This window comes from Triticum dicoccoides, chromosome 2A (genome assembly GCF_002162155.2).
Source record: "Triticum dicoccoides isolate Atlit2015 ecotype Zavitan chromosome 2A, WEW_v2.0, whole genome shotgun sequence".
Lineage (NCBI taxonomy): Eukaryota > Viridiplantae > Streptophyta > Magnoliopsida > Poales > Poaceae > Triticum > Triticum dicoccoides.
The window spans coordinates 444,972,700-444,984,453 of NC_041382.1; positions in this window are offsets into that span (position 1 = coordinate 444,972,700).

Genomic DNA, 11,754 nt, shown 5'->3' on the forward strand with positions numbered 1-11,754 from the left:
CCGGCCGCTTCCAATAGGAATGGAGAAAGATCGTCGAGGAGATCTATAGCCCCGCTCCGCAGCCAAAGGATCATAATCGGGATCTAGATCCCGGATATGAAGAAGATCCGGACATATTTATTGAGCTTAAGGAGGGAATTTTTTATCACGCGAGCTACGACGGCATGGAAGTGGCCATTATAGCCGATTACCCCGGCCTTCTCCCCTCCTCCCATGCAAGTACCCAGGAGACATCTCCTCCGAAAGAGTTTTTCCATCGCACCTCACCCACCGCACTGTCTCAAGCTCTGAAGGGGCGATGCTCGTCTCGCCGAGCTGTATCGAAGGTGTCTTCTAGAAATGAGACACCTGCGCAGGGTGAGTCCTTAAAAAGAAAGGACAATGGTGATACTACCGCGCCCCCGCCTTCACCAAAGAGGTATAGTTCTTAATATGCACCCGGTGGATAGACTGAATTGTGACATTTTCCGTCGGGCCATCTGGCAGGAAGAGCATACACCAGACAACATCCGGGGACCTCGCCGGCCGTGCATCGACCAATCCGGCCCCGGACCCTGCCGTTAGGACTAGGGTTGATACGAGTAAAATGCTGGATTGTCATCTCCAAGAGGATTCGGATGACGTATCCGTCACCAATTCTGAGGTGGAGAGCGCGATGAATCATCGGCGGAGGAAAGAGGCCATGTGCGATCCCAGTCTTACTGTAGAGGCGTTCCATGCCCTCAACTCTACGGATGCATATATCCGAGCTTCTCGGGATGGGCTTGCCGGAGCCACACACGAGCTTTCAAAGGATATGCAGGTAAGAGCTTTTTGTAGGTGCAAGACTCATGTGCGAGTAGCCCCCGAGACTTGAAATAGTTGGGCCCAACTGATTTAAGGATCATTGTATTATCAGGTACTCACGGAGAAAAACGACGTGCTATCCAAGGAGCTTGAAGAATGTCGGACCAAGCTTTCTACTGTCACCGCCGAACTGGAGAAGTCCAAGAAGGCGCCTAATGGTAAGATCAATCATTTTCCAGAAAAATATGACTCTACGCCAACAATGTTTTTTTAATATACATTGTTTTGTTTATGACTGCAGGATCGTTGGATCAGCTGGAGGACAGACTGAAGGCTGCGCAGGCGGATAAATAGCATGCCGAAACGCAAGAAGCCACTGGTCAACGTATACTGACACGGACCAGGGATGAGAAGAACAAACTACAGGATGCCAACATCAAGCAAGCCGAGGAGCTGAAGGACGTAAGAGCCCAATTGTAGGATGCCTTGAAGGAGAACTGTTGGGGATATTACTGCTGGGCGTAAACCGGCCTATCTGGGCCGGGTCAACTTGAACAGTAGTTCAAGAGTGTTAAAGCCCAAGAAGGAAAATGAGGGCCTAAGGCCCATAGTCGGTGCGAGACTTGTAGCTGCAAACCGGAATTTGTATATAAACTTGTATTGTAAGTTAGGAATAAGGAGAGACCCACCCGGATACGAATATCGACCAGTGTTGGGACTCTGTGAACCGACGGGTGTCACCCGTGTATATAAGGGGATGACCCGGCGGTGGTTCAAGGATAACAGACAACAACTCGAGACATAGGCGAAGCTTGTTTGCTCCCTAGTCATCGAAACCCCAGCAATTCCATCACAACTAGACTTAGGCTTTTACCTTCATCGAAGGGGCCGAACTAGTATAAACTCTCTTGCGTCCCTGTGTCCGCTTTAACCCCTTCAAGCTAACCCGTCGCGATGGCTCCACGACTAAGTCCTTTCTCTAGGACATCTGCCATGACAAAACCACGACAGTTGGCGCCCACCGTGGGGCTATTGCATGATGGTTTCCGGTTCTTGGAGGGCCGCTTTGAAGGACTCGAGGGTTACGCTGTAGGCCGGATGACTAAGAGTCATCGTGGCAAGTTCTACATCGACGACGTAGGCTGGGGCCCCGAGGCCGGCTCAATTGAGTACGGGTACCGGGTCCCCTTTGGTGGCATTCACGTTTTCATTGGCAAGATCGGTGAACCGGGCCGTGAGCCAGACATCTGCACCGACCTCGTCGAGACGGCTCAGCGTGTGCGATCCGCCCAGGTTAAACCGGCCATGAAGCATGCCTTCGTGGGAGTCATCCATGGAGGAAGTTATGAGGATGGATCGGAATCTCGCGGCGATACCGTTGTTTATTCCAATGATGAGTCATCGACCGCAGAAACCGAATCTCTTTATCAGCTACAAGACGGCCGGATTGGGGGCTGTTCCAATGGCGACAGTATTCCGGACCCCTCTGCTCTGCCCAACCGGGTTGGAATATTCATGACTGGCACACAAGCAGTGCTTCATTCTTCGACCGCTGCGGCAACAACCTCCGGTTCAGCAGCGGTGATGGCTGCCGGGGCAGGAGGCCCTGTGCGCCCGCCGGCTCAAATTCTATCAGAGCTATTTGATGCATTGGTTGTGCTTATGGCGGAGGCTAATCTGGCGGATCAGGGCGTTTACAATGCCGAGATTGTAAAAGTGAAGGAACAGATCACCCAGGCCAAGGCAGATCTGGTAGCTGAGGACACCAGGATGGCCACGGAGCGGGCCGCTTTAGATGCACAAGCCTACAGGCTCATGTTGGACCAGAGTGCATCGCAGGAAGTCATGAGGAGGAAGTACCAATCCCGTTTGCCTCCTGTTTTTGAGGCCAGAGACCTTTTCAACACTCCAGGAGTAGGAACCGGCAATCCGCTGAAGGGTACCCAGGCGGAAGCTCCCGGGACCGGTGTACCGGTTCAGCCTCGTCAGATGGACCCGCCTCGTCAAAACACCGTTATACCTCAGGCTGCTTTAACACCTCCAGGTCACTACTCCAACCCAATGGACAATCTTGTTGCCGCTGCTGCACGGCTGGAGGCCATTCCAATTAAGGGTGACTCGCCGCAGGCAGTAGAGACGCGACGGGTCAAGGAACTTCTGAGGACAGCTTTGGTCCAACAGGAAGCATACTCATACAGCCGCGACCAGATCCACTCGACCCCCCATCCAAGCCGGAGCTATAGCATACATATGGATGAACCAGCAGTATCGAGTAATGAACGACGTGGAGCACCCTGTGGCAACAACCCGGCGGGTGGTGCTGATAACGCTAAGGGAGTGATGGACCGGGCCCGCGCGCGCAGGGAGGCCGAGTTGGCCGCACAACATCAGGCTCGGCAGCTCACGCCGGTTCGTCCAACTATCTCGATCGAACCTGGTGTTACTTCCTGTTCTTTGGGGGTGCCTTGCCTTATCCCCGCTTTACGCAACGTGCGCCTGCCCAAGGATTTCAAAGGCCCGCACAAGGTACCAAATTACACGGCGGATCAACCCCCAGAGACATGGGTGGAGAGCTATGAGATGGCCATGGAGATGCTTGATGTGGATGACGCGGCGTGTGCGAAATACTTCACCACGATGCTTGAGGGAACGGCCCATACTTGGTTAAAAAGTCTGCCGGCTAATTCTATCAGTTCATGGGCCCAATTACGAGCCCGGTTTATCAACAATTTCAAGGATACATGTAAACAGCCTATGTCGATAGTGGACTTAGCTGCCTGCGTCCAGGAGGAAGGAGAGTCAACGACTCATTGGGTGCGCCGGGTTTCACAAGTGTTGCACTCCTCAGACCGCATCAACGCTGACACCGCAGTATTAACCCTAGAAGGCAACTGCCGGTTTGGGCCCCTGAAGCTGAAGTTGGGATGGATGAAGCGTCCTTGCACTGACATGGGGACCCTCATGGCCGCTTTGGTGAAATATGCTGATTCTGATAGTACCAAGGATCCTGAATCTGATGATGACAAGACAGGGAAGGGAAAGAGGAACAGCAACTCCAAAGGTCAGCAGCATCACTGGGCAGGCAATGGTGGTGGAGGCAAGCGTAAAGCGGATGGTAACATGGACTTTGTGGCTAATACCAACGCACAGGACAATGGCCAGCGACGCAAGGGTAAACCGAAAAATCGTAATGGGGCACCCAACCCTAACCCAGACTGCCTAAACTATCTGCTAAGCCAGCCCTGTCCAAGACATGGGACGAAGGAGGCACCAGCAAACCACCTTTGGAAGGATTGCTTTATTATGCAAAAGTTCAAGAATTCTAATAATTTCCGGTATGATCACAAATCTGGCGGTGGCTCAGGATCCGGGCCGGGTTACGGTGGAGGAAGTTCCGGTTTAGGATTTAATGGTAATCCGGGCGGACATAATGGTCAAAATAGTCAGAACAACCAGGGTGGTTACAACCAACAGCAGCAGCAGTCAGGTTACCAGAGCAACCCAAAGCAGTTGAGTAGTGGGCAGTACCATGTCTTCACAACTAGCTTGGACAAGCGAGACCGGAAGGTTCAGAGGCGGGCGGCTAACTCCGTTGAACCGGCCATACCCCGTTATCTACGTTGGTCTGAACAGCCAATCATATGGAGCAGAGAGGATCATCCTCCCCAGGTTGATAATCCGGGTCGGCTGGCTCTAGTGGTGGCGCCTCAGGTGGGAGGTTATAAGTTCACCAAGGTGCTCATGGATGGAGGGAGCAGCATTAACATCCTGTACTATGAGACCTTCCGTCGTATGGGACTAACAGATAAAAATCTCAAACCGTCGAATACAGTGTTCCACGGTGTAGTGCCTGGCAGATCAGCATATCCCGTTGGTAAGATAGCTCTGGAAGTGGCCTTTGGGGATGATCATGATTCCAGGTCGAAGACATTGACGTTTGAAGTGGTGAAAATCCAAAGTCCATATCACGCCTGTTTGGACGACCGGCCTACGCCAAGTTTATGGCACGGCCCTGTTATGTGTATTTGCAGCTCAAGATGCCGGGTCACAAGGGGACAATAACGGTTCACGGATGCCGCAAAATCGCTTTGGAGTGTGAGGAAGGAGATGCGGCCTATGCAGAGTCGGTCTGTGCCACCGAGGAGTTGAAGTATTATAAAGACAATGTTGATCTGGCGGACATGACTTCGTTAAAGAAGCCAACTACGGAGCATGATCCGGCCCTGAAGTTCAAATCGGCAGCAGAAACTAAGCTTGTTGACTTCGTACCTAGCGATTCGTCCAAACAGTTCAGCATGAGTGCCAACTTGGATCCGAAATAGGAAAGCGCGCTCATCGAGTTCATCCGTGAGAATCGGGACATTTTTGCATGGAAGCCCTCTGACATGCCAGGTGTACCGAGGCAACTCGCTGAGCACACCCTTAATGTGGATCCTAAATACAAACCGGTGAAACAGTTCCTCTGCCGGTTTAACGAAGAAAGACGCAAGGCGATTGGAGAAGAGGTAGCCAGGCTCTTAGCAGTTGGCTTTATTGTTGAAGTTTTTCACCCTGAGTGGCTTGCCAATCCGGTGCTGGTCCTCAAGAAAAACGGCACCTGGCGTATGTGTCTGGATTACATAGATCTTAATAAGGCTTGTCCAGCAGATCCTTTTGCCCTCCCCTGTATTGATCAAATTATTGATGCTACGGCGGGTTGTGAGCATTTAAGTTTTTTGGATGCATATTCTGGCTATCATCAGATCAAAATGGCAGTTAAGGACCAGGAGAAGACGACATTTATAACTCCCTTTGGAGCCTTCTTCTATGTGTCTATGCCCTTCGGGCTCAAGAGTGCCCAGGCAACTTATCAACGGTGTGTACAAAATTGTCTTCACAAGCAGATTGGCCGTAATGTACATGCTTATGTGGATGATATCGTGGTTAAGTCCAGGGAGAAGGAGACTCTGATTGATGATTTGAAGGAAACCTTTGATAACCTGAGAACATACAAGATGATGCTTAATCTGGACAAGTGTGTCTTTGGTGTACCGGCGGGCAAGCTATTGGGTTTTCTGGTGTCCAACAGGGGAATTGAGGCTAATCCGGAGAAGATCATGGCCATCACCTCCCTAGCTAAACCGAAGTGTATCAATGATGTTCAACGCCTGGCAGGCCAGATTGCCGCGTTAAGCCGGTTTATCAGTCGTCTTGGTGAGAAGGCAATCCCTTTGTATCAGATGTTGAAAAAAACGGATCAGTTTGTTTGGAGTTCCGCCGCTGATGAAGCATTTGAGGACTTAAAGCGGCAGTTGGCCAATCCGCCTGTGCTCGCCGCTCCCATTGACAAGGAGCCGTTACTGCTATATGTTGCTGCTAATGCTCGGGCGGTCAGTGTGGCTATTGCGGTGGAGCGAAAGGAGGCAGGTAAGGAGCATCCGGTTCAACGTCTGGTCTATTATATCAGCGAGGTACTAATCGAGTCCAAGCAAAGGTATCCGCATTGGCAGAAGCTGGTGTATGGAGTTTTTATGGCAAGCCAGAAGCTTAAACAATACTTCCAAGGGCACCCAATTACGATGGTCAGTTCTGCTCCTTTGGGAGATATCATCCAGAACCGGGAAGCAACTGGCCGGATTGCAAAGTGGGCTATAGAGATGGGGCCACACGGTTTGAAGTATGTGCCTTGGACAGCGGTTAAGTCTCAAGCACTTGTTGATTTCATCAGTGATTGGACGGAAATGCAAGCACCTGAAGAAAAGCCGGATCACACATATTGGACCATCCACTTTGACGGATCCAGGCAATTGGAAGGCTCGGGGGCTGGAGTCGTATTAACTTCCCCACGAGGTGATAAGTTTTGTTATGTTCTCTGCTTAATGTTCCCGTGTACTAACAATGCAGCTGAGTATGAAGCCTTGCTCCATGGTCTCCGGATGGCTAAGGAGATGAATCTAAGTCGAGTTAAGTGCTTCGCTGACTCGGACCTTGTGGCTCAGCAAGTGTCTGGCACTTGGGATTCCAAGGACCCACTCATGGCAGCATATCGTCGTGAGGTGGATATTGTTGCAGGTCATTTCAAAGGCTATCAGGTGGACCACGTGGACCAGCGGAAAAATGAAGTGGCGGACACCTTAAGCCGGCTGGGCTCTTAGCGCAAACCGGTCCCGCCCAATGTTTTTCTGGATGTGCTGCACAACCCGTCGGTCAAGATCCCTGGTGAAGCGGATTTGGCTATTCCTGATCCGGAGGCTCAATTGGTGGTAGCTCTTCATGTTATTCCGGATTGGACGCTTCCTTACCTGGCGTACAAGAACCGGGGCGAGTTACCAGAGGATGAGACTCTGGCCCGACAGATAATTCGGCGATCCAAGTCTATGACTATTATCAACGGCGACTTGCATCATTGCAGTGTGTCAGGAGCGTTTCAACGCTGTGTGTCTCCTGAAGAAGGCCGTGAAATTTTGCGTGAGATCCACGAAGGAGATTGTGGTCACCACGCCGGTTCAAAATCTCTGGTAGCCAAAGCGTTTCGCCATGGCTTCTATTGGTTAACTGCTCATGCTGATGCAGAGGATCTGGTCAGACGATGTGATGGTTCCCAAAGGTTTTCAAGACGTTCTCATGTACCGGCTCAAGAATTGAGAATGATTCCAATTACTCGGCCGTTTGCGACTTGGGGGATGGATATGGTTGGGCCTTTCAAAAGGTCCAAAGATAAGAAGACCCACCTCCTGGTGGCGGTTGAGAAGTTTACAAAGTGGGTGGAAGCAGAACCTGTTAGCAAGTGTGATGCGGCCACGGCGGTTCAGTTCATCAAAAAAGTGATTTTCCGGTTTGGCTTTCCGCACAGTATCATCACAGATAATGGTACCAATTTTTCCAAAGGTGCCATGAAGGAGTTCTGCGAACGGGAGCACATCCGGCTCGACGTTTCATCAGTGGCACACCCACAGTCTAATGGTCAAGCAGAAAGGGCGAATCAAGATATCTTGAGAGGCATCAAACCCCGGCTCATGTTTCCTTTACAGAGAACGCCGGGTTGTTGGCTAGAAGAATTACCATCTGTGTTATGGAGCATCAATACAACACCCAACAGATCAATAGGATACACACCGTTCTTCATGGTTTATGGAGCGGAGGCGGTTCTCCCCAATGATATCCGTCATGATTCACCTCGTGTGATGGCTTATATTGAAGCGGACAACGAGACAGCACGGCAAGATGCTTTGGACCGGTTGGATGAAGAGCGTGACATAGCAGCCGCCCGATCGGTGATTTACCAACAGGATCTTCGTCTTTATCACAGTCGCCGAGTCAGAACCAGAACCTTCCATGAAGGAGATTTGGTGCTTCGGCTCATCCAAGATCAGACTGATATGCATAAGTTATCCCCACCTTGGGAGGGGCCTTTCGTGGTCAGCAAGAATCTGCACAACGGGTCGTACTATCTGATCGATATTCGAGAGCATAAGGACTCACGTACATCAGAGGAGGAGACCAACAGGCCGTGGAACATAGCTCATCTTTGGCCTTATTATACCTGAGCCATTGGTTCTACTTATGTACATATTACAACGATGTATATATTATGATTAGATATAATAAACCGGAACCTCAGCTAAAGCGGGGTATCTGTTCTTTTACATGATGTGTGGTTACACGGAGTTGTTCTAAAGCGGCCTCCGGTTTACCCCTTGAGTTCGCATTTTAAAAGCATCATGTTATATCACTTGGAGGTTTGGTCATGTCCGAACCAATACCATACCTCTTGATAGGCGAGAGCCACCAGATCACTTGGGGACTTGGTCACGTCTGAACCAGTCATGCCTCTTGATCGGCCTAAGGCCACAGAATCACTTGGGGGCTTGGTCGAACCCGAACCATTGCCATGCCACTTGGTCGGCATAAATGCCACGGTTTCATTTGGGGACCTGGCTGACTAGAACCACAGTTACACCTAACGGGAGCTTGGTCGTGTTCGGCCATGGTAACGCCATTTGATCAGCTCAAATAAACCTTTTTTGCAAACGGTTTTGTCATTGCTTTTGCTTTGCACTTTTCTTTGCAAGATACCTTTTTCTTTTTTATTGCATTTTTTTAACCGACAAAGTTTTTCAACCAATCAATTGACGGAACACAGTTCACGTCAATTCGGAGACTATTTGCCCAGTTTGATCCTTGTTGTTAACATCCTCTTATGGAGTAACACGGTGTTTATATAACCCCGCACGGTTTACATGGTAAACCAGCGTCATATATATACGGGAGCTGTTATCTCCTCCAACAGTGTGGGTTTGCAAAACTCCGCTTCAAGATTGGCCAAGCCAACTTCATGCTCAACGATGGCAGGTATTATGTATATCAAAAATTTGGTCATATACTTAAAAATTCTTGGATGTTTTGACTTCATATATGCAGACATCATATTCCGCCCAACGGTACAACCGCGGTGCTACTTGAAGAGTTTCTTATTGCAGAAAGTGCTTTGGAAAGTTCATCACCACATGAAGAACAAATTATGCACGAAGGCATATCAACATCAAAAGTATCAGCTAGCCTATTACAAGGCAACACGGTGCCCATAATAATATCATTGTTTTTCGCAAAGGAGAGGCAGTTTTAAAACCGGCTTCCGGTTCAAGCTTGGTTACCAGCCTGGCCTGATGGTTGTGGGTCATCCTGCGCCGCTTCAGCCTCCGTTTCTCTACCCAGTGGCTGGAAATCAACAGTTGTCCAGTCGATTCCCATTAATGCTTGAAAAACAGCTTCATCATGGATCAGCAATGACGGGTCAATATCGGGAGCGTAAGTATGCTTACGGATTGGAGGGATCAGATTTTCCGATTCATGGATTGGTGCAGCTATTCGCTTGTTCTGATTGTCATATTGGGCTTGATAATGAGACAAGTCTGCTTGTTCAGCCAATTGACAAGCTAGCGGACGTACCTTCCGGTTTATTGCACGCAGATCCGCTTCACCAAACTCTGACCCATCTTCCTTCAAGCGGGGATAGCCCTGAGCCGCTTCAATAGGATCAATATCCGGCACCCAGGCTTTTGCCCGGATTAAGGCATTGATCGCACCAGTTCGAGCAGCAGATTTCTTTAGCTCTTCAACCCAGGCAGGAAGCACCGACAGTTTCATCAGTGTGTCTTGAATCAAAGTGGGCGCCGGTTTGTTATGGGATGCGGTACAGATGATCCACTGGGCACCAGTATACAATTGTTCAACCAATGTATAGGCGGCTTTCAATTTCTTCCGCACATCTGACCCCAAGTGACCAATGCGTGTCCCTGAAATATCATAAAGGGTTAATAAACCGGCAGCTCTGTAAGAAGGCAGAGTCAATTCAGAAGTCAAACTGGCTTACCGAAGATAGAAGTGGTCATGGTATGCACGTGCCGCTTTATGCTGGTCAGTTCATCCGCCACCGGTTTTAGTGCAGCTTTGGCATCCTCTGCTCGTTTGATTAAAGCAGACTTTTCAGTGGCCCAATCCGCCCGCTTCTTCTTGAAGCTCTCCTTAAGCTGTTCCATGGCGCTTAAAGCGCTAGCTAATTCCTCCTTTGCTTTGGAGGTTTCAGCTTGTTGGGTTTTCAGGTTTTCTTGGAGATCGGCGACTTGGCTTTCTTTCGCCTTCAGCTCAGCCTGCATGCAGACAATTATATGCTTCAACAAGACGGTACAAGGATTGAAGTACCAACCACATAACAAGTTATGCACTTGGCACTTGGGGGCTAATGCATATTCGATCTTCATCGTTCAATTGCTTACAAAGTCCCAAGATCAATACAAGTATTCAACTTGGCACTTGGGGGCTAATGGCTATTTGCTCGTATATATTCTGATGCGGCAATCTCAATTACTTAAAGTACCGGTTTAACTACGCTAAGTTGAACCGTCCCTTGGGGGCTACATCAGCGAATTTCAAAGCATCAAGATTTACATTAGTAAGTCCCGGTTTGAAAGAAGATTACAAACCGGCCCTTGGGGGCTAGGAGAGTCAGCAAGAATTGAAGCATACAAGCAGGAAAGAGCATATGGAAGTTACCTCATATTTATCTTTCATCATATTAACCAGACCAGCTTCATAGTCACGACTGGTATACAGCCGGTTCAGGTAGCCGGAATGGATATCTTGGGCGTTCAGAGCAGTGTAAGTCGCCAGATCAGCATTCCACTTGCCTTTGCCAAAGGCAGCAAATTCTTCCTTGGCAGAATGTTTGGACAAAGTGATAGGATTGCTTGGCTCAGTATGGCCAGTGCCAGTAATGACAACCTCATCATCCTTGGTACCGCCGGTTTGCACTGGGGCTGTTGTCTTGTCAGTAGGCTTTGTTGGACCGGTCGATTTCTCAATCCGGATGGAGCTTGTGGGCTGATTAACAGGATTTGAGGTATCAATAGGTATTTCTTCAGCAATAAGATCGTCGTCTTGCTGCGGTGGATCATTGGGTATATCCTCAGGAATAGTCGCTTCAAGATCTGGCGTCTTGCCCGGTTCAAGGAAGGCATCTTCTTCGGCCGCTTTGTCCAGGCGAGCCTTCTTGCTTGGCCTAGGTTTGGCCCTGAAAGGAATAACAAAATCAAATACAGCATATGTTCCAAGGCGATGTGCTGCAAATATTATGATAAGTATAGCTTACCCAAGCACCGTTTTAAGCGGTGGCAGCTGAGTAGCCGATGACTCGCCAGAAGATGAGTGGGAAGTAACCTGGTAATCGGAGTTAGACGGATTAAGAGGTTGACGAAAGCAGCCCGCTTTAGGACAAGCATTGACAAGCAAATTAGAGACCTCTGAACGGTGTTTCCGAACCGGACTGTTCGGTAAACTGGCAGACGTAACTACCTGGCCGCTGTGCCGGGTTGTGCGACGAGCTTCATGTTGTTGGGTCTTCATAAGAAATTTAGGATCCAAATAAGCAAGAGGATGAGAAAATTTAACTTTCCGGTTTGCCTGACGGATTTTTTGTGAAGGCAAAGGTTC